Source organism: Aphelocoma coerulescens (assembly GCF_041296385.1).
Source record: "Aphelocoma coerulescens isolate FSJ_1873_10779 chromosome Z unlocalized genomic scaffold, UR_Acoe_1.0 ChrZ, whole genome shotgun sequence".
NCBI lineage: Eukaryota > Metazoa > Chordata > Aves > Passeriformes > Corvidae > Aphelocoma > Aphelocoma coerulescens.
The window spans coordinates 58,201,524-58,222,551 of NW_027184085.1; the positions used below are offsets into that span (position 1 = coordinate 58,201,524).

The 21,028-nt window shown below is 35.9% G+C and overlaps 1 protein-coding gene across 2 annotated transcripts in view; it reads right to left on the bottom strand.

Moving 5' to 3' along the window:
• Positions 1-4,646: 4,646 nt before the first annotated feature.
• The window catches only part of PRR16 (proline rich 16), a 142,524-nt gene continuing 126,142 nt past the window's right edge, over positions 4,647-21,028 (bottom strand). For both annotated transcript variants that reach the window (XR_011147672.1, XM_069001251.1), the window contains exon 3: positions 4,647-7,612. The gene's annotated coding sequence lies outside the window, so the exon portion shown is untranslated. The remainder of the gene's footprint in view (positions 7,613-21,028) is intronic.

A 21,028-nucleotide genomic window follows, 5' to 3' on the forward strand; every position in this document is an offset into this window, starting at 1 on the left:
TTTTGCACACAAATACCAAGCATTTACTTTTACATAAGATAAAATCAGTACAAGTTACTGAATTCAAATAAGTCTGTTAACACAAGACCATCCTGCAATATCTCCTTCTCAGTAAAGAGGGCATATGATCAACAGAAACAAATTCCCAGCAGATTAATTAAGTTAGTTTTATAATATCACAGTGACAACTGCAGTTTGAAAACAGAGGAATAGCTAAGCAGAGGTCTCTTTTAGCAATATGAAAGCAGAGAGCATTATAGAGAAACTGGTGAAAAAGCAAGCATTTGTTCTAAAAGTAGGTAGATGAAAAACAATTTTAAAACCAAATGTATTGTCCTATTTCATCAATGCTACCACAACTGTAACAGTGATACTCAGATATAATAAGTAATAAATATTTTGCTCACTGATTTATTATAAATAGAAATTTACTCACTTTTGCAGCTACAACAACTTAAAAACATTTTTCTCTAGGAAAAAGATCTTATTATACAATTATTTTCCCACAATCTATTTATTGCTATTGCAAAATCTGTTTAAATGGAAACAAATAATAGGCTCAATCAAATAAATTCCGTTGCCTTCCACATTACATATAGATTTTGGTTCATTTATAACCTTAGATGGTCTAGCAATTTAGTTTTCAAAAGTTTTAAATTCTATTGACTAGGTCTTCTAGTAATACATTCTAGGTATCAATCTTTCTAACAAAATAAAGTGTCAAAGTCTCCAATATAAATAATGTGTTTGTCATATGCCCAATTGCTGTCAGTTTGGTGGAAGTGTGTAAAAACTCTCCAGTAATTCAAATGTAGGTAATTCAAAGGGAGCTTTGCCAATCAACATGGGGCTCAGATTCTCAAATTCTAAGCTTCTCATACTGATTATGCAGATGGTTTCCACTCCCAACTTGCAATGCAACCATATTTATTGGTAAAGGATATTTACTCCAGTGATAAAGTTAAGGAAACAAATAAACAGACACATAAGCTTATTTTAAAGAAATACGTAATCAGTGTTAGTCAAAAAATTGCAGGTTTTTTTAATTGGGGATGTTTTACTTGCTGAAACATTAATCTCTCACTTGACATTAGTCTTCTTAATTACTACACAGGCCTATTTAAATCTCAGTAGCTAAACCTCAATGTAACAAGTTACTGAACTAATACATTGGTGAATTTTTAATAATGACATAACTTCCAGAACATCATCCCTTACCTGTCATGGATTTTTTTTTTTCTGCTTTCCATATGAAAATTCTTGGCTGATTTTGCTAATTTGCTTGTGCCTCTATAAAGTACACAGTACACATTGCAAAAGCAGAATTTTCTGCCCACTGGTTTCAGTTTATGTAAGTGGAATACCTGGGCTACAAAAGCAGCTGACAGTGATCCAGAACACATATGTAAAAATTCATCTTCATGACACTCACCCTGACACCAATGGATCTTCACTGAGGCAAAATCAGGATCACTTAATTTCACAACTCTCAATTACTATTTTTGCTTTTCTTCTCACAGCCTCTAAGTCCCATTCAGTGGGACTTTCAGCATATGCAATGTGTTGAGTGAAAAGAGTTCCATAGCTTCCCTCTATACTGCTTAAATAAACACTTTTGTGTTATTTTTGAGCTTCCCAGTAGCTAGCTTGGTTTGACATTCCCTACCTCTGCACACTTGATGCCATTCATGATCTTGTCACCTACTTCTCTTTCACACCTGTGTTGAGCAGAAGAATCATTGCCTGCTGTCACTTCACTGACAAATCTAATTGTACCATTTAATTTTTCTACGTTTTCATTCATTTCATTCATTCTCTGACGCTTTTTCAGGTTTTTTTTTGTTTGTTTGTTTTCCAGTCATGGAACTGGATATAGTATTTAAAAAGTTAAATATAATGGCTTACTGCATATCTATTGATTGGCACAATGATGGATTTAATGTTCTCTTATTTTCTCTGCTGCTTTCCTAATAATTGTTAGCTGCGTACTTGCATTTTTTCTGACCTCCTAAGCACAAGACCAAAATTTTCATAGAAAGATTTAACTGCTAAATATAATGCTAAGTGGAATATGTAAAAAATAAAAGTGCTTTCATATCAGTTTACATTTCTCTTCACTAAATTTAATTTTAAATTTTAATAACCAGTCATTCAGGCCACTCCTATTTAACACCTTTAATAACTTAGTATGATCATCAAATTTACCAAATAATGATACACTACGTTTCCAGCATATTCACATGTTCAAATATATTTTGAGACACATGGACCCCAGTATATGTCCCATAGAACTTCACTCTTGGGCTCTGTAACCCTGTGAAAACTGACCAAAAAATTAGTATCTTCTCCAATATTTTACAATCTTTTATGAATGCAGGAACTTTCCTCTTAGCCAGATGCAGTTTCCTCTGTTTTCTCTTAGCCATCTGTGCACTTTCCTGCAGTGTTTGGTAATATTGACACTGTTAGATGCATTCTAGTTCTTTCTAAAAAGGTATTTATTATGGTTTGAACCGTTTTACCCAGTACCGATTTAATGGCCTAACTCTTGCAATCTAAAACTGGCAACATAGTTGCCATAATCTCACATCTCAAAAGCTATCAAAATAGCTTTAAAGAACACATCACAGGTACTATTGGGCTATTCCATCCTGAGTATCTTTAAAAAACTTAGGTGTACATCCCTTCATTTTGTTTTGTACCACCTCAAACTGAAAAAGCATGACTTCATATGAGCTCCCCCACAAAAATTAATGTGTGAGAATCTACAAAAGTCCTTCTACAGCACAAGCAGAATTAAAGCGTTACAATTTTGTTCCTATAGCTTCTTCTAAGTGCTTCTATTTTCCTTGATTATCTTCCAGCAGTACAGTCTCCCACACTTGCCTCTGCTCTTTTGTAGAAACAGAATTTGTTAATTCTTGTTTCTTTCAACTATTTCAGTTGAGAAATCTCTTAAGTATCTTGGAATTATTTTGATTAACCTTGATGTGGGTTTGCTGTTTGTTTTAATTTACATTTAGTCTTAAGAAGCTTACAGTCCTCACATTTTCTTTAAAAATCTCCATCAATCTGAAGGATGTCTTGCCCTCAGTAGCCTGAAACCCTGCTGATTAGCCATGTGGTTTCCCTTTTACCCTTTCTCAAGCCTTTCTAGCTAAGCAGAATATATTTGTTCTCTGCCTTCAATAATACCTTAAATAGTCTCTGTGCCATCTGCCATGACTTGACCCTCTTAGTGACCCTCTTAGTATTCCTTCCAGATTCTCCTGAAGCTCTTGTTTATAATTGTCCTTTCTGAAGTTCACCCCAGCTGTGGGGAGATTTCATGGCTTCTTGGCAGCCCCACAAGGATATTGAATCTAGAGAGAGAAGTAATTTGAACAACATCCACCTGGCTTTTGCTTCCTCTCTCATGGCATCTTTTAACTGTCCAGTCCACGAAAATTACTAATTTAGTCTCAGCAGTCCTCTAAGGAATCTGACTGCAAAGTATGTGTCGCTCTGTTCAATCTAATTTTCTCTGTAAGATCCAGTCTCAGTAACAGCTTCCTGCCTTCAGGGGAGCTCCAGGGCAGAGGGATGGCTGTCCTTCATCCACCCCTCCTTAGACAATATCCGACCACTATCTTGCGGTCAGGTTTTATTAACAGCATCATTGCCTTGCTATGTACCCAGCACATCACTGATCAGAGAAAAAAAAATCTGTCCCTTGGGGATATTCACGACATGTGACACTTGGGGCAACCATATCAGGAGAGGGACATTTTAATAAGATCCTGGTAATCACCAGGTTTTTGTAATCCTTTTCTTCCACTCCACAAAAGAGCTATTTTAAAATACCCCTATTTTCCTCATGAATGATGGTAATCCTTGTCTTTTAAAAATTCAAGTGCTGAAATCACATCTTGTAGACACGTCCAGAACTGTCAGCATTTTGTTTCACACAACCTCACCATTTCAAGCCTATTGGCCGCTTCAGGTGGCTTTTCAGATGCCAGCTAATGAAACAATGCAGTATTACTCTAAAACTATTTCTGCAGGCACTTCTTAAATGCATGACACATAAACCTACAAAAGGAGGCATCCATTGCTGTAAGTTGAAAAAATTCTGCTGGTCCTGTCAGTATGCTTGGATGAACATAATGGAAATAACACAGTTTTTTTGCTGTTTAATGAGATAATCTAATTGTCTCCTCTGGTTTTAAACTACAAAAAAGCATTTCAGGGCTAATTATTTGCCAACAATTTCTGAAATTGTGTGTTGAAATGCTGTGTCATGGGAGTTTCTGCACAATACACAGATATCATCTCAATTTATATCCAATATTGAACACTTATCTAAAGATTTAATTTAAATCTACAAAAATCAAGCAACGTGGATTTCTCCCAGTGACACTGGTAGTAAAATAAGGCATGGTACATGACACTGAATGAGTGTGAACACACACTGAAATTTACTTTCCAGCATGAAGTCCCAGTAAAGCAAAGGTGCAAATAACAGCATGTGATTGATGAGAACTAGGGTTTGCAGTGTTATCTTCCAATTACATTTGTCACTTAAATTAGACCAACATGTTGGTATATGTTCATCATTTTTGCATTGCACACACTATATAAAACCACTCCTGGGACCAAGTAATTATTTTTCATATGTCATATATTTTTCTGAAGAAAACTGTGCATTGTTTCAGGTGGGTATTGTGCAACAAAATTTTTACACACAAGCTGATTTAGAACTCAGCATAGCAGAAAAGTATTTGCAAGTAGTAACAATTAATTCCACTGGATTTTTATTGGGCTATTTTCAGATACAGATGAATGCATTTTGTTCACAAAAATAAGAGCTTTTCCAAGTATTATTATTAGACAATAATTAAAGTGTTCAAATTATCATTCTGAAATTTTCTTATTGTTTCAATAATGTTGTTCCTTCCTTAAACAACTGAACGCTTCTCTCAAAGAACAAGCTCTCCAATTTTAAAATACAGATTATCCAAAAAGGGAGGAAAACCAAGCCAGTGCCTGTTGTGTGTCCAAACAAGTTATTCTAATGACACAGAAATGACATCACAGCAAGAACACTATAAGCCAAAAGCTAAATTGTGTGTGAACAAAACACAGCCATCATTCTTTAACAAATACAAAGTTTTCATTTATCCATTGCACCAAAGGAAATTGACCACTAACTTTCATGAAAAGAGTCAAATCATAAGATCATCGCTATTTTTACCAAATGAGGGAATCTAACATAAACTTATTTAATTTTCTGATTTCCTGACAAACTTCAAAAGCTGTTTATGGCTTCAGAGTCACAAGCAAAGAATGAGCTCAGGTCTTTCACCAAAAAATACAGTAACATGAGCATCTTTTGCAGTAACAGGACTTGTGGCACTTACTTCAGCAGAGCTGGCATTTCATTCATGAGCAGGTAAGGGTGCCATGCGTGCACACACACACGAACATACACGCATAACACTTGTTAGCACATTAGAGCAGAACAACAAATTTTTAGGATATCTGCCCTTCACAAAGTTAACCCACAGAATTTTTTTATTAATTTTTGTTGTTGAAATGTATTTTTTCTGTTAGTGAGCACTTAAACGGTTCCATAAAGCAATAATCTGAAAGAAAAGCCTACTCAACTTTATAAATCAGATACATATAACTGGATTTAAGATGAATGATTTAAGTGAAGTGGGAACCAAATGCATTAGTTTTCTCTTAAAATTACACATAGGCTAATGGACTAAGAGAAAAAAGGAAAAAAATATTTTTATTTAAAACAGCTCTAGCATTGAAATGTTCAATAACTCTACAACAAAACACTGCATTAGATGGATAACAATGACTGTTCTTAACTGTAAACTGTAGATTGTTCCAAGAAACAACCTATTATTCTGTAGCTTTTCAAATTAGAGAAACAGTATCAAATTCAAGACCTTGTCAGTATGCCAAAACAAACAAAACACCAAACATAAACCTTAGCACACACGCACCCCAGAAAAACCCAACCCCCCAAATGACTAAACCAGTTTTTGAGCAAAATGAGACAGCTGGCAAAAGGTCTCTGTATAATTTGGGAAACCACCATTATTTGACTACATTCATTTCATTCTTAAACATCCAAATTTTCACTTACTAAAACTTACTGATAATAAAAACCCTATCCCATTATATATTTAAATTCATCCTGTGGATATTAAAATAAACTATGTTCTGAAATTAAGAGTTAAAATACCTCCTTTTGTTTTCCATACATATTTGCCTATATAAATATACTTCATCATTTTACAAATTACAGTATTTATATTAAAGCTTTCATTCAGCAAATCATTACAGCTTAACAAAGAACAAACAATTCCTGTGTTTTGGTTCTGTCTTTAAATCACTTTTGGAGATAATGAAAACCAGCCAAAATGAGTGACTGCAAATAATACAAACAACACATTTATTTAGAAAAATAAACTGAAAATGTTGCTTGTCTGTTAGATTTCTCCATGAAGTATAGACAAATGGCTAGAAAAATTTTATGTCAAGTACATATTACAAATGACTTCTTTAGCAGTAACTGGGACTAAATGTCAATGTTCAATAGGAACATTTTTTGATGTATAATTCAATAGACTAAATTTCTCAGTTGCTAATATGATAAAAAAAATGGATGCTATTAAAAAAGATTGTATCCCCTTTTTAAATACACCTTATCATGTTTCTGCTTTTTCATATATATACATATGTATATATGTATGTATATGCATGTATTTATTTCATCCTAAGAAAGGACCACAGTCCTTTCTGTGAAGAGATCCCCATAGTGAAAGAGAGCATAACTGTCTTTCTTCAGTTCTAACTTTTTAATTCCTTTTGGAGCCCTGGCAAAGTATAGCTTGTTATGGTCAAAAATCTCCTGGGGCCATCTGTGCAAATGGTGGCACACATCATTACCCTGAATGGAAGTGACAGTGCAAATACTAGAAGTGCATCGAGATGCAATCTCTAAGAGCGGAACTTCCTCAAAGTTGGGTGGAGGACAGGAGACAGCATCCTTTTAAGTGAGTGAACTTCACTTATGCCCTGTTCCTGTATGGCTTTGAATATATACAAGGGATGACAGAGGTGTTCTTCCCCACAGACAGTAACATTCCTCTGTTACAACAAATGTATTCATTTTCTGAAATTACGTGAGTGCTTTGTTTCTCCTTTTGGCTACATTTTGAAGTATTTGTTGATGCTGGCTGTACCCATAAAAAACTCATTTGGTACTCTGGTTGGTCAGCACAGAACTCAGGTGTCAGGCTTGGAGACAGCAGTTTCTGCAACGGGGCAAGACAGTTAGTTCTCTTATCCTTCTTTCCCACTGAGTGGAATTTAAGGCTGTGGCTTTTGCCAGGACCCAGCTTGTAGCTGCCAGATCTGAGAAAGATGATTCAATGCAGATTACACTAGTGATCAGTTGTGCTCTGACTTGAAGGGTTTTTCCATTCTTCACTAAGGGTCAGGTTCCTGGTTACTTCTCAGATCTGGTCTGCAAGAAGTCGCAATGATGGATCTGATATGCGAATTAATTGACGTGCCTCCAAATACAGACATTCCTTCAAGCCTGAAGGTGCTGTTAAAAAGAAAAGAAAGGTAAAGTTATAAAAGTGTTACTTTAAATAGACAAGTTAATAAACAAAACATAACTTTGAATTATCATCCCATTTTCCATGTAAGCAGGAGTTCAAAAAACAATGTTATTTTGAAACTTGATCTTTTATAGTTGCGCTTTATTATGTATACAAGCCTTGGTTCTATGCCTGGGTAAATGGGTTAGCTTCAATGGTGTCTTTGAAATCACATTATTTACACCCCCTGTGAAATCTGGACTCTAATACTTGTTCATAAATTAAATAGAATCTGAAGTCAGCAGAAGTTCCCCACCTGACAAGTTTTCTAGTCACTAAAATACTATATAAAATTCTGATTTGGATCTTTCACGTGCCTTTTTGTGAAACTGTTTCAATTTGTATGAAACACTAATAATGCTGCAATCTAATGCTGAGGCTCACTGACTTACTGAGTTTTCCTAACTTTATTTATAAGGCAAGATAAAGCAGCAGCATCAAAAAAAGAGATCTTAGAATACTTACCTGGTAGCTGGGACAATAATTTGGGTTAAAGGATTAAATTCACACCTCCTGAGGAAAAGAATAACAACTTCCTCATCCAGTTTTGGTGGTTTACACCCAGAGGTACATACTTCAAGGAAGAGGAAGATCACTTCTTTGCCATTAGTTTTGTGAATCTAGACCCTCATTCACATTTCCTCTTATTTCTTATGGACTTGAACGATTTAAGCTGATAAAGACTGCCAAGGGGTAGGACGGAATTTCACTGTCAGACAAAAAAAAAGGAATCTGAATTTGATGTAATGTAAGCCTTTTAGTTTCTTTCCCCCACTACTCAATGAGAAAAGATAAAATATTAAGGGAAACTTATTTAACACTCAGAATTGTTACAGTGACCCAGTGTAACCCAATTGTCTCACAAACATGGTATAACAAATCTGTGATACCACTGGCTTAGCAGGCAGTTTTTTTCCTAGTCAGTTATTCAGGGTTTGACTCACATTGTTAATGAAAAAGAAGAGTGTTCTAAACATCTGTTAGCAGCTTATTTTTAAACTGAAGACAATCTTCATATCACTAAAAACACACAACACTTTCTCAACTGTCACGGTTTCAAGCCTCAATTACATTTGGGCTAATGATTCCTGTATGTTATTACCTCATAAAAACCACCAAAAAAAGACAGTATTACTCTTGAATGCAGCTTAATTCTCAGGAACAGGATGAACGTGGTACAACCAACATAACCTTTAAAAGTAATAATGATAATAATACGAAAGAGATAACACAAATAGTATTTGTTGTCAGAAAACAGTTGTTCCTCAAATTTAGATTCTGAATACAGTAAAACACAATGCTGAGCACTGTAGACATGAAGAGGAGTATGCTTTTTTTCTTTTCCTCTAGGTTGCAATTCATAAACATAGACAATATCATGCTGTTGTGGTTTAATCCCAGTCAGCAACTACATAACATGCAGTTGCTCCATCACCCCCCCACACACAGCAGGTGGGGGAGGAGAACTGGGGAAAAAAGGGAAAAACCTGAATAAAATTAAAATATTACAATAGTAATAATGCTGATAACAAAACCAATTGTAATAAAAGTGAGACTACAAATAAAAAGAGAGAAATAAAGCCCACGAAGACAAGTGACACCCAATTCAACTGCTCACCACCTGCTGACTGACGTCCAGCCTGTCCACAAGACAAATCAGCAGCTCCCACCCAACTCCCCCCAGTTTATTGCACATGAGTTTATGGTATGGAATATCCCTTTAGCCAGACTGGGCCATCTCTCCTGGTTTTGCGCCCTCGTGGCTTCTTATGGGCTTCCTCACTGGCAAAGCAGAGGAAGCTGAAAAGTCCCCAGCTTAGGGTAAGCACCACCCAGCAACACCTGAAACACCACTGTGTTAATCAACATTATTCTCATACCAAATCCAAAACAATACTAGGAAGAAAATTAACTCCATCCCAACCAAACCCAGGATGATTGCTTACAAAACCAGGAAGTGATTTATTGAGTATACCTGAATTTCTCCAGCATCTCTGTCATTGAGTTGTCAACCCACACAATTCAATTCATTCCAAGTCATACAACCATGTGACATCCACTCTCATTTCACCAACATTCTATCAAGGAAGAAATGACTGCTTATTTTTCTTTACAAGACCTGTGCTAAGGAGCAAAGTCTATGAAAATATTTTGCACCTTTCTACATTAATAACAAATTTGTTCAAATTAAAAATTATGGTTAAACTTGCTAAGTGGAAAATTCATTAGGTAACAACGCCTGCATTAAAAAAACAGCTGTTCCTCTTGCTACCTCCTCCAAAAATCCATAATAGCAAACCATTATTGTACACATGAAGAAGTGAGCAAAAAGAGAAAAAAGGCCAGCCACTGAAAAAAAAAAGTGCCTACTAATTGCAGATTCCTATCCTGAACTGTCTAGCTTTTAATCCTATGGTCTGTACTATTTTTGATAGCAAGGCTGTACATTCATATCTCTATATTTAATTCATCATTATAAAATCACTGTGTTACACCATACCTTGCCAATAACCTCATAGTAAACAACCCCTGACCTTATTAGTCATTATTATGGAGCTAGAGCTCAGACAATTTGCAGGAGACCACTTTGTTCACTCACATCCCTTCTCCTTTTCAGTACTTTGGCAGCATCAGCATGACATTCTCTTCCTTCTACAGCACCAGTATTAAGTCCCAAAAGCCAGAGAATCAATGCTGCTGTTCTCCCCATTCCAAACCAGATAACTACTCTTCTGTAATAAAAAATAATTTTACTTCTCTGCATGTATTACCTGAAAACCATCTATGTCCTTCTGCTTTGTTCTGTTTGTCACAGTCTTCTTAAAAACTGAGAGTGAATCTATCCCATCTACAACAACATCCTCCTTCTCATCATGGCCATGACCATACTGTCTCTGGACAAATTGCTACGCAGAACCCTGTGGGTGGAAAATGTTAAGGGAAAAGGCTACTGAGGGAAGCACCCTTTCAGCCTCAGACCTATGAAATGGCTACCCTCATTCTCAGATACAGAGAAACCACTGCATTTATTGGTCTTTATTTAAAGACCAATAAATGCAGTGGCATGACTGGAAGACACCAAGAAAATTATAGAGAAGACATCATCGACTTTGAACTGGTATGTGCAATGATGATGCCAATGGTCACAGAAAAGAATACTTTTAGTGAGGGTTTCTATACTGGGCCTAGTGCCCTTTATCAAGAAAAAATGAGAAAACAACTAGGAAATGCACTTCATGATCAAGTGAGAAAGGGAGATTTACAGGATTTATACTAAGCCATGTAATTTACACATCATTTTAAGACTCTGGTAAAAGCACCTAAAAGACTAGCCTAAATAAAAGCTTCATTATTTGGGCTATTTTAGCCCAGACAATGTAATTTGGACATTACCTGCCTTAAGTCAGAGCAGATCCCAAGATATTAGTTGTATTCACAGATTTAGGAGTACAACAAAAGTTCTTACAGAAAAAAAAATTACAAAAAATCATATAGTAATAAGTCTCCCTAAACACAGTGCAGATATCTTCTAGATATTATTTAAATACTAATGGCATCTGTTAAGCTGTCTGTTGTAAAAATTACTTACTTATTCCTGAAAGATACAGAAACATTTAGATCCAGACATAGACTATTTTATTTATATTATCTTAAAATTTTTGCTCTTTTGGATAAGAATATTTACTATACTAATTCCCTCAACAGAAGAATTACTAAAAGTAAAGGGAATGCTTCTCTAAAGTTTTGGGGATTTTTGTTGGTTTCTATTGTCCAAGAAATCCCCACCATGATACCTGTTGAGACATCTTTTTCTGTAAAAACTAAAACCCTTAAATCTAAACAACACAGGATGTTAACAAATCCACTACCACACTTTGTAATTATTCCTATTCTTTACCTCAGAAGCTTCAGAAAACTTATTTACATGTGATTACCCATCCTACTGTTTCAATCCATAAATAATTTATTTTCCAGCAAGCAAACAAGAAATCCTAGTTGCTTATGGGAAGTTTATCTTTCAAAGCTTCGGAAGAGATTGCAAATAGCATAAAAAATGAAAATATTTACACATTACAAATTAAATGTACACATTTTCCTTTTCTTCTTTACACACTACAATCCATTTATGCATTGACAGCATGTATTAACTTCTACAATGGTATTCTTGTGATCTCACTAGCCTCTCCTAGCAACACTTCCTCAATGAGATAATAAAGTTCTTTGTCATGCTAGTTTTGCTATCTCCAGAGCTTTCCTCATACACAGTTCTATAAAGATAATCCTGAATAGGAACCCATAAATTATGTCAGACAGTATATGATAAAAATATCTACTAAATACAGTTATCCAACTGAACTCAAACTGCTTAAGTAGTCTGTTTGTAGATGCTTACTATCTTTGTCTGCTGGCACAACAAAATTTAGATCACCAGAACACAGGCTCTGAGAGCTACTGCAATTTTTTATAGCGAGACGCACGCAATCAATGTCAGATGCAATGTGCTTATCAATATATAAAACTCATAAAAACTCCTGTTTATTACTTATGAACTACTGGCCAAATTAATCTGGTGCTTGTCCCAGTCAGGTCCCAGACAGTTCAGATTTGAGAGAAGTAATTTGTAGGACTTACAACATGCAATCAACCCTTTTATTTTTTGGGTTTTTTTTGTTTGATTCCACTAGTTTCCAATATAGCTGATATCTAAGCAACCAAAGTTACCAGGTGACAGGTACCAGGTATCTTGACATCATAGGAGTCAATAGCTTACATTAGGGGTTGCCATGATGAATGCAAAAAATGTCAAAACTCCAACTAAAAAAATGCTAGGAGAGAAAAGAATGGCACTGGAAAAAGTCCTAATGATGTATCCTGGGAGCACCTAGCAGTTTTGTTCACTGATCAGAAGCACCACACCTCTTTAAAGAAGCACACATAGATTTTGAGTAGTATGTACAGGAGGCACAGAAAGCATATATAAACTAGCATTTTTAAAATTCCTCAGACATACTTTTGGCAGTGACAATACCTTTCTGCCTACCACTTTCAAATTTTAGAAACATTTTTATCAGGTCATTTTTCTGGACATTCATTTGATTTGCCTTTTTGGTCCCTTAGGTGTTGGAAAACTGTTTTGGTGAAAACGTAACACATATTTTTAAGATAGAATTGGTTATGCCAAGTGTGAATACAGTCCTGGGAAGATTATTTATTTTCTCATGATTTTTTTGATATATTATGCTACACCTTTCATGACAAAAGTACTCACAAATATTTCTGGGAGGGTGCTTTTATTCATTTTGTCTCTCAGATACATGTTTACCAGCTCCCCAAAAATTATTTTCTCAAAAAATCATCTTGTACTTAACTAACGTGCAGAGAAAAAGAAAGAAATTATCAAGAAGATGAAATCAGCTTTCTCTTTGTACTAGAGTATAAAATTTGATCTATGCATTTCATTTCAAAGTAAGAAGCTATAGCTTGTCCCAATATTCTTTTGCAGACAGACTTCCAGGCTTCTGATGTAGACTTGCTTAAAAAGCAAGTTAAAATACACATAAATGCTTGCTTATAAATTTTTGTAATAGAATATATATGCAGATATGTAAATATAAACATTTATATGTATATTTATGCATTATTTATGTATAAATATGTATTTGTATACATAGAAGGCACATATAGATATATTAATTCTCTCTTTCTTCCACTCCTTTGGGCTAGATGCAGGACAGATCTTGGGCAATATCCAGGAGACTGCAACCAGTTAGCTTGCAAGGCCACATCCACAGCCACGCCTCAAGGGGCCACTTCAGTCGTATCAACAGCAGTGACCCATGTGAGAATTAGACTGAGTGGGTCTCTCTCTGCAGAAGCAGTCACACTGCAGCTTAGTTTCATCCCTAGAAGCTATGTCCTAATGATAATATGGAAATTAATGTGAACTGACAAACACTTTAATGTCTGGGGGTGGCTCTTCAACAGGAGATATCAATTGTTTAGCTATAAGTTCATTTAATATGAAAAGTACTTGAGCTTTACCTTATGAGGGGGTTACTGAAATAATTTGTGCCATGTGCTCAGTAGACAATAATCAAACCATAAAGCCAGTCTTGCATATGAGGCACTTCACTCTATAAAAGAAAATTTGCCTGCATTTCTGATTTGGCTGCAGGTTTTTTTTTTTTGGTTTTTTTTGTTTTTTTTTTTTTGAGATCCAAGCAATAATTTTAATCAATATGTTACAAGTTAGCATTTTATTTCACTCTGTCCTTTTCAAGTTCTATAGATTTCTGCTTATTTTCAGAAGTAAATACTCTGAAATATTGAACCTACAAGTCAAAACACTACAAAACAAAAAATAAGAGTTTTGATGCTTGTTGAGGTTTGGCTACACTTGTGAAATAAATAAACCCTACATTGCTAGTGGTGAACAAGAACTTGTTTATTCAGTGTCCTTCCCTGAGTATGCAGGGATGCAGATGAATGTCTACCTAAACCTGCAGCATACTGCTGCTTTCCCAAATTAAGGCTGGGTATCTGAGATGCTCCAAGCGAATCTCCTATGGTCCACGGAACACACCAATTCATTCTCACTGCATTTATTTTATATAAGAGCTATCTAATATGGGATACTATTTTCATCTTTCTGCCCTTATTTTTGCCCTCCTTTTCATGCTGAGTCAAAGCAGATTTCCTTAATTAGTCTGAATGCATATCTGTGTCAACTAGAGGTAGAAAAAAGATCAGTAAAAGAAAACGATGCAAAAGACAGCTAAGTCCGTAATGTATGCATCATTTTAATTTGAATGATTAGTGAAATATAGCTGGTAACACACTTGGGGAGTTGGTTACAAAGTTAGTCTATCTAGTTTAACATGTGCAATATCAGAGGAAGTAAACATTGAAACAAAAACATCAAGGATGAAGTAGGTTTGCATTTGCAATTACTACCAAACTATGTCACATCCAGTATCTAGTGCTGGGGAGTTTTTTATCAGTTCTGCACCTATTACCTCTTTAATTAATCTGAGTACCTTGCCATCATTGCCTTCCAGTTCTTGGCAGAAAGTAAGAAAGATGGAAGGTCTGACATGCGAGAGAAGACACCAGCACCCCATACCCCATGTAAGTCAGTATTTTTCTGTAAAAATTCAGTTTTCCTGTGGCTTACTTTTAAAACAGTCAATTCCTGGAGCTGACTATGTAACAGAAAACAGAATGATAATATGAATCTCTGTGAACCTAGACTCAATGAATAAAATTAAATTACTTTGGTATACAGCATAATCTACATGACAAAGGAAAAAACCTTTTATCAGTCAATGAAAGCGACATTAGAATCATTACAACTGAAAGTTCACACAGAATAGTTAAGTGCTTTAAAGGACTTGCATCTGCTATTATTTAAAAACTTTTACATTTCAATTTTTATATTTTAGAGGTTTTTGTATAATTACATGTCTTAAAGTGACCTGTGAATGGTTTGAAAATCATTCTCCCCAGAGTACATCTTCCAGCTGACAGGTGTAACCTTTTCTCTTTCATAGCCTGAAGGATAGAGGATAAGTGAGCTGGCAGCCCTCCATCTCCTTACTTTTTAAAAAAATAACTATATGGGTGAAAAGAGACATGTAGGAGACAATGTAACTATCAATATTTCTGCCCTTTTTTTTGACATTTACTGATCTTTCATCTGTTTCAAATTACTCAAATGATCCAGCAGCCTTGTAGGATTAGGGCTACTTTGTGAGCCAAAAGAACTTTAAAAACATCAGAAAAAGTCCATAAATTCTTTGATGCAGTTTTTCTGCAGTTTTCCTGTTGAGGGATGAAATAATTTGTGATTCTAGCTAAACACTCGCTGTTCATTACCATGTGCTTTACAGGGTTTACTTTTTCCTTTATCATTTGGAACAAATATTTTTCCACAGAAGAAAAAGTATTAATTTCACTGACAGTAGATATATGGAGATTACTGAAATTACATTATCCTGTTCTCCCTAAACATGCCAATGTGACTAAAGGCTCGCAATGATTCATTATTATTACTACTCATTATTATTCTGGTTAGTCAAAATACTGAAATTCAGTTCTTTTCTTTAAAAGGGGTTTCTGTGATATTGCTGGACACTGGGACCTTCTGTCTTTGTTGTTAGGAATTTTTAGCTACTAGAAATTATTGAGCAGCTCACAGCTGAATCTTGGACAGAAATCTCTAAATGCAGTTGAGGCCCTGAGGCCAGTGGATAGAGTTTACTACAAGTCCTCATGCTGCAACAGTCTATTGGAAGACTTCCCACCCACCAAACACAGTCCCTTTCCAGCACAAGGCAGAATAGAAAGGGTTCCATCAACTGCTTGAGCCTTTCTGCACTGTGAAAGGAGAAAACTAAAGCTTCTACACATTAATTTACCAAGACTTAACAAGTTACTTTCTCGAGCTCCCAAGGAAATCATGGTGTCAGGAAGAAACTGAATAGAAAATACAACAGAGACTGAATATATTTTCAGATTGGAAGGTGAAAAAAGATCAGGAAATTATTTGATGTCTTTGTATGCATTGTACTTTCAGCAACAATGAAAGAAATCAACCTGGCACGACATTTACATTGAAGACATTTGAAAGTCTCCTTATGGAAAGCCCTGTATATTTTCCTGGAACGTTAACCTTGGAAAAAGCTCTAATTTTTGATTACTCTACTAGAACATATGTGCTTTCAGGATTAGAAAAATAAATACAGGACTTTATAACTTTTGCAAATACACAATGATTCAGTGCAAACTTTCCCTTTAAGGGGTCAACTTCTGTTTCAACAGCTCTTGCAAATACCTCTATACAAAACAAGAGATGGTCCTGTGCATCTCTCTTAAAATGTACTGATTAGCTTTCTTACCCACCACTCCAAACACAAAAAACATATGCAACAGACATCAAAAAGGCAGAAATAGCAGTTCATCAGAAATACCAGTATTTATATTCTTCTTAGGCATTCAGAATTATGCCTTTTAATTTATTTTGAATAATCCTAGAAATGAGCTTCCAGAACTCCGTTATGTAGGTGTGATATAACACTGTTATATGTGTTACACATCACATGACAGGAGCAAAAGAGGAATGAAGGACTGCTGAATCCATAATTTGGACAATTCCCACTGTTCCAGTCATAATGCACTCTGTTTTGTTTTGGTTGTGGGTTTGGTTTTTCGGATTTTTTGTTAGTTTTTGTCTGTGTGTGTGTGAGTGTGTGTGTGTGTGTGTGTGTGTGTGTGTGTGTGTGTTTGTGTGCATGCACAAAGAACTGTGGTTTGGACAGCACAATGGAGAGGGGAAGTATTTACTAGAAATTCTTACCTGAATAAAATAGTAATGGAAAATAAAATGGCTTGGGGTTTCTCCTGCAAGCTCAAGAAGAGAATGTGTAGCTTTGGCCTGATGAAACCTTCTTCTACAATTAATATTGAAAAATATATTATTCCTCACTATCACTTCCCCTTTCTAAAGTTATCTAAGCATCTCTTAATGATTAATGTCTAAAAGAGCATTTAAGTAAGAGCAATAAAGTATCTTTTAAGTGAAGAAAACTGGAGCGGTTGCTTTTATGTCCAATCCTTGTATTTTTTAACCACAAATATGTCCTGGATAATAACCTGATTCATCTGTATCAATAACTGGAATGATATAGTTACTGCTTGCAAAGAAATCCTGAACTTTTTAAATATGTTCCTTAGATTAAAAAAAAAAGGCAACAATTTGTAAGCATCACTGAAACTAAAGACGCTAAATTTACTTTCGTAAACTGTTTTACCTGTGCCATAGTGGTTTTTCAGTAAGAAAACAAGGAAACAGAAAAACAGGAAGAAACATAAGAAGCTCTTAGCACGTGAGCACTTATCAAAACAGTAATTCAGAAGTCAGCTGAAAGCTCAGTGATGATGTAACAAAATCTTCATGTACCATATCAAAACTGCAAAATATATAATGGACAAATGACAAGCTGACAGCTCACTTCTGAAAAGCCTTTTTCCACACCACCACCAGACTCCATTTTGAGTGAAGTCTTACCACTCCTCCCACCAACACAGAGTGTGTGCTGAACAGTAAATTGCTAGATACATCCTTCTGAAATCTTCTATTAAAAGTCTCAGGGTAACTGTGAAGTTATTTTACTTTGAGAACCAAACTTTAGACTATTTTAGGGGATGTCTCAACTTACTCCAGGAGAGAATGGTTGAAAAGACACTCAGCTGCCTTTGTTGCTGCAATGAGTGTCAGGTAACTCCACTCATCCACAAGAGAATATAGCTTTACTTAAAGGGTTGGGGGAGAGAAGTTAAAAAGTCAGAAGACTTCACCTCCTCTGTAGCTTGTGAGAAGTCAGCTTCTGGTGTGGGACCTGAGCAGGAAGGACATGAAGACAGAACATGGTGAGGTTTTTGCTAGTTGCTTATGGTTGTTGAGAAAGCAGGAAAGCTGGCACACGGCATGACCTGGTTGGTGATCACATTTCCATAAGCAGCAGCTCAGGGTCTGAAGGAGACCTGATGGGGAAACTGTGGGTAATGGGGAGGCTTTAGAGGTGATGCCCTGAATGAGTGCCCTTGGCAGTGCATAGGTAATGGTTGGAAACACTGAAGACAGTCTGTTTGTGGAGGTTGCAAAAGAGAAATTCACTCCATCCTTCAGGCACAGGATACAGTAGATGAAAAATAGGATACTCTGTCCTTTCAGCATGATACTTACATTGCTTTTCCAAAATCCAACCATCATCTCAGTTCCCTCTCTTCTTTCACAGCACCTTTCTTTACCAAAATCCCAGAGAAGCCATGAGCAGCTGAAGCCATACCGCTACATACAGAAACACAGAGCATGCTTCAGACACAGGGAAGCTGTGAGTTCAAAATGCCTCAGGCAGAGGAAGCAAGTCAATTTGGACTTCTCTTATCTCTAGCAACAGAGGGCAAAAGAAAGGCATTCTATAACAACCACCTCCTTCTCCAGCAATTTGTAAACCTAGCACATCTGTCCCATGCTTTATTTATGAGTGAATGAAAAACAATTGGATTTGTGTCAGATAGAATATCTAAATGCTGAAAGGAATGACAGATTTCAGTTTTTCATTCTGGCCATACAAATGCACAGTCCATGTTTACTTCCACTGTGAGTCAAAATTCACTGGCTTTCCTTAGAGTTATAACTAAAAGGATGAATACAAACAAACCCTTTGGCCCTGCTGGCTTACATTACATGGAACAATGCCACCTCAGATGGTGAAAATATTGGAAAACTAGAACTACCATTTTTTCTTTTTCTTTCTGACTTTTTGACCTCTTTTTCTTTGGATTCTAAGACCAGTACTGTGTTAACTATATTTCTCATGTTTCTAATTTCAAGAGAAATATTGCTGTAGAGCTACAGATAGCAACCAAAAACCTGAACCTTCTATCTTGCCTGTGGGCTGAAGTCAAATTATACACTAGTCAAAAAAGGGAATTACATGGTATGCAAGGATTTTCTACAGCAGAGATTAGAGGTGAATAATTCTTTCCATGTATTATTCTCCTTCCTTTACCCCAAAAATAGCTCCCATAAATAAGAAAGTTCAAAAACTGCAAACTGTTTAAGAGTTAGCTGAGCACTCTACTAACTGATAAGGATGCATCAGAAGTAGCTAAAATGAATATTGTGCTTTAGAAGTTTTAATTCAAATATAAGTCTTCTGCTGTTCAGATAGTAATTCTTTTATAAATATGTGTACAGAAGCAATTGGTAATAATTTTGTTTTTATTGCAGCAGTCCAATAGTAGCAGTACAAAAACTAAGTTGGATGATAGTATCTCAGATAATTATTTTTCCCTTTAAAAAGTAGGCAATCAGAAAAAAAGTAACATAAAGCTTTTGCAGAAGGATCATTATGCTCTTGATCTTGATCAAGACAGTACCAGAAAGTTCTCTCAGAAAGCCACAACATTAAACAGATAAACCCCCTTTGTTTAATAGAATTTTGAAACAAGGGCCTGTTAACTGAGACGGAATTAGAAGGAAAATCCAAGGAGGTTATTTATGTTTTCTGTGTTCAGTAAAATGGAATTCCTATTGTTGATTCCTATAACAATCTGCATGCTAATGATGGTTAATAAAATTTAAATTTCTTATATAATTTTCCAGCAATTACAAAAACTATGTTTAAAAGTCCCCTAAGGTGACATATTCTTAGCAAATTTAATATCTGGCTTATATTCAGAAATTACACTTATTCATAAAAATATTGGATACCTTTCAGTACTTAAAAAAATGCATGGGTACTTAAAACTAATTTTAAAAATCATCTGAAGTAATCATTGCTTGATTTAATGCTTTTACAATTGATTTTTTTATTTCATTCCTTCTGTCACACCTTATCAGTGATAAATTGATGGGTTTTGATGGAAGATATGGAAGTAAAATTTGTATTAACTGTATCATGCTGAATCATTTATGCTCCATGTGATATAGTGCAGATTTATTTCCACCTTTCAAATCAGCCTGTAACACAGCAACTACATGAAAGGACACTGCACCTCACTTTGGGTTGTTCCACTCTCTTCACTGTGGTGATGCCTAAGAATAGGTGGACACCTCCCCACCTACATAAGCCCTACACCTGGGCTGACAGTACAGCCTGGACCACAGGTGAGAGATCTGCAACAGCAAGAAACTAATCTACAAGAGCTGCAGACATAGCCCCACGGCAGAGATAGGGATGACTGGTACTGCCTCTTTGCAGCCCCCCAGACTGTGTCTGCACCACCACCACCACTGGGTGCAGACACAACAGCTGGCTGGGCATGGTGTTCCTGCCCCAACATCCTCTTGTATGCCAACTGCCTGGCAAGTCTCTACTGTGAGGGCAGGCTCACAGCCAAGGTGCATGAATTCAGTATGATACATGCTTTTACTTGGGAAAATCACCATCCGAAAAATTCACAGACTTGACAGTGAGTAGTGGTTTTATTAGCAGTCATTTTATTTCTTCTGGTATTTACTGGAATACTACTATCAAGGCATTGTCTAATACAGGTGGAACTTGCTTCTTGAAAAAATGCAAATGTCCTCTCTGTGGAAATGTACACTCATAGCCTTGAAACCTTCTCAACACATTGACCCTTACTGCTACTGTTACACGACTGCTTTGAGTGACTAGAAGACACTGCAGTATTTCTGACCTTTTCCTAAAGGGTGACACTGGTATAAAACATTCATGTACAAATGGGCCTATCTGTCTAATCTCTCTGGACTTTAATACTTCCATAGGCATTTATGATCCTAATATTCTAATTCTTAGTCTAAACTTAGGTATTTTTCTCTTCATTGACATATC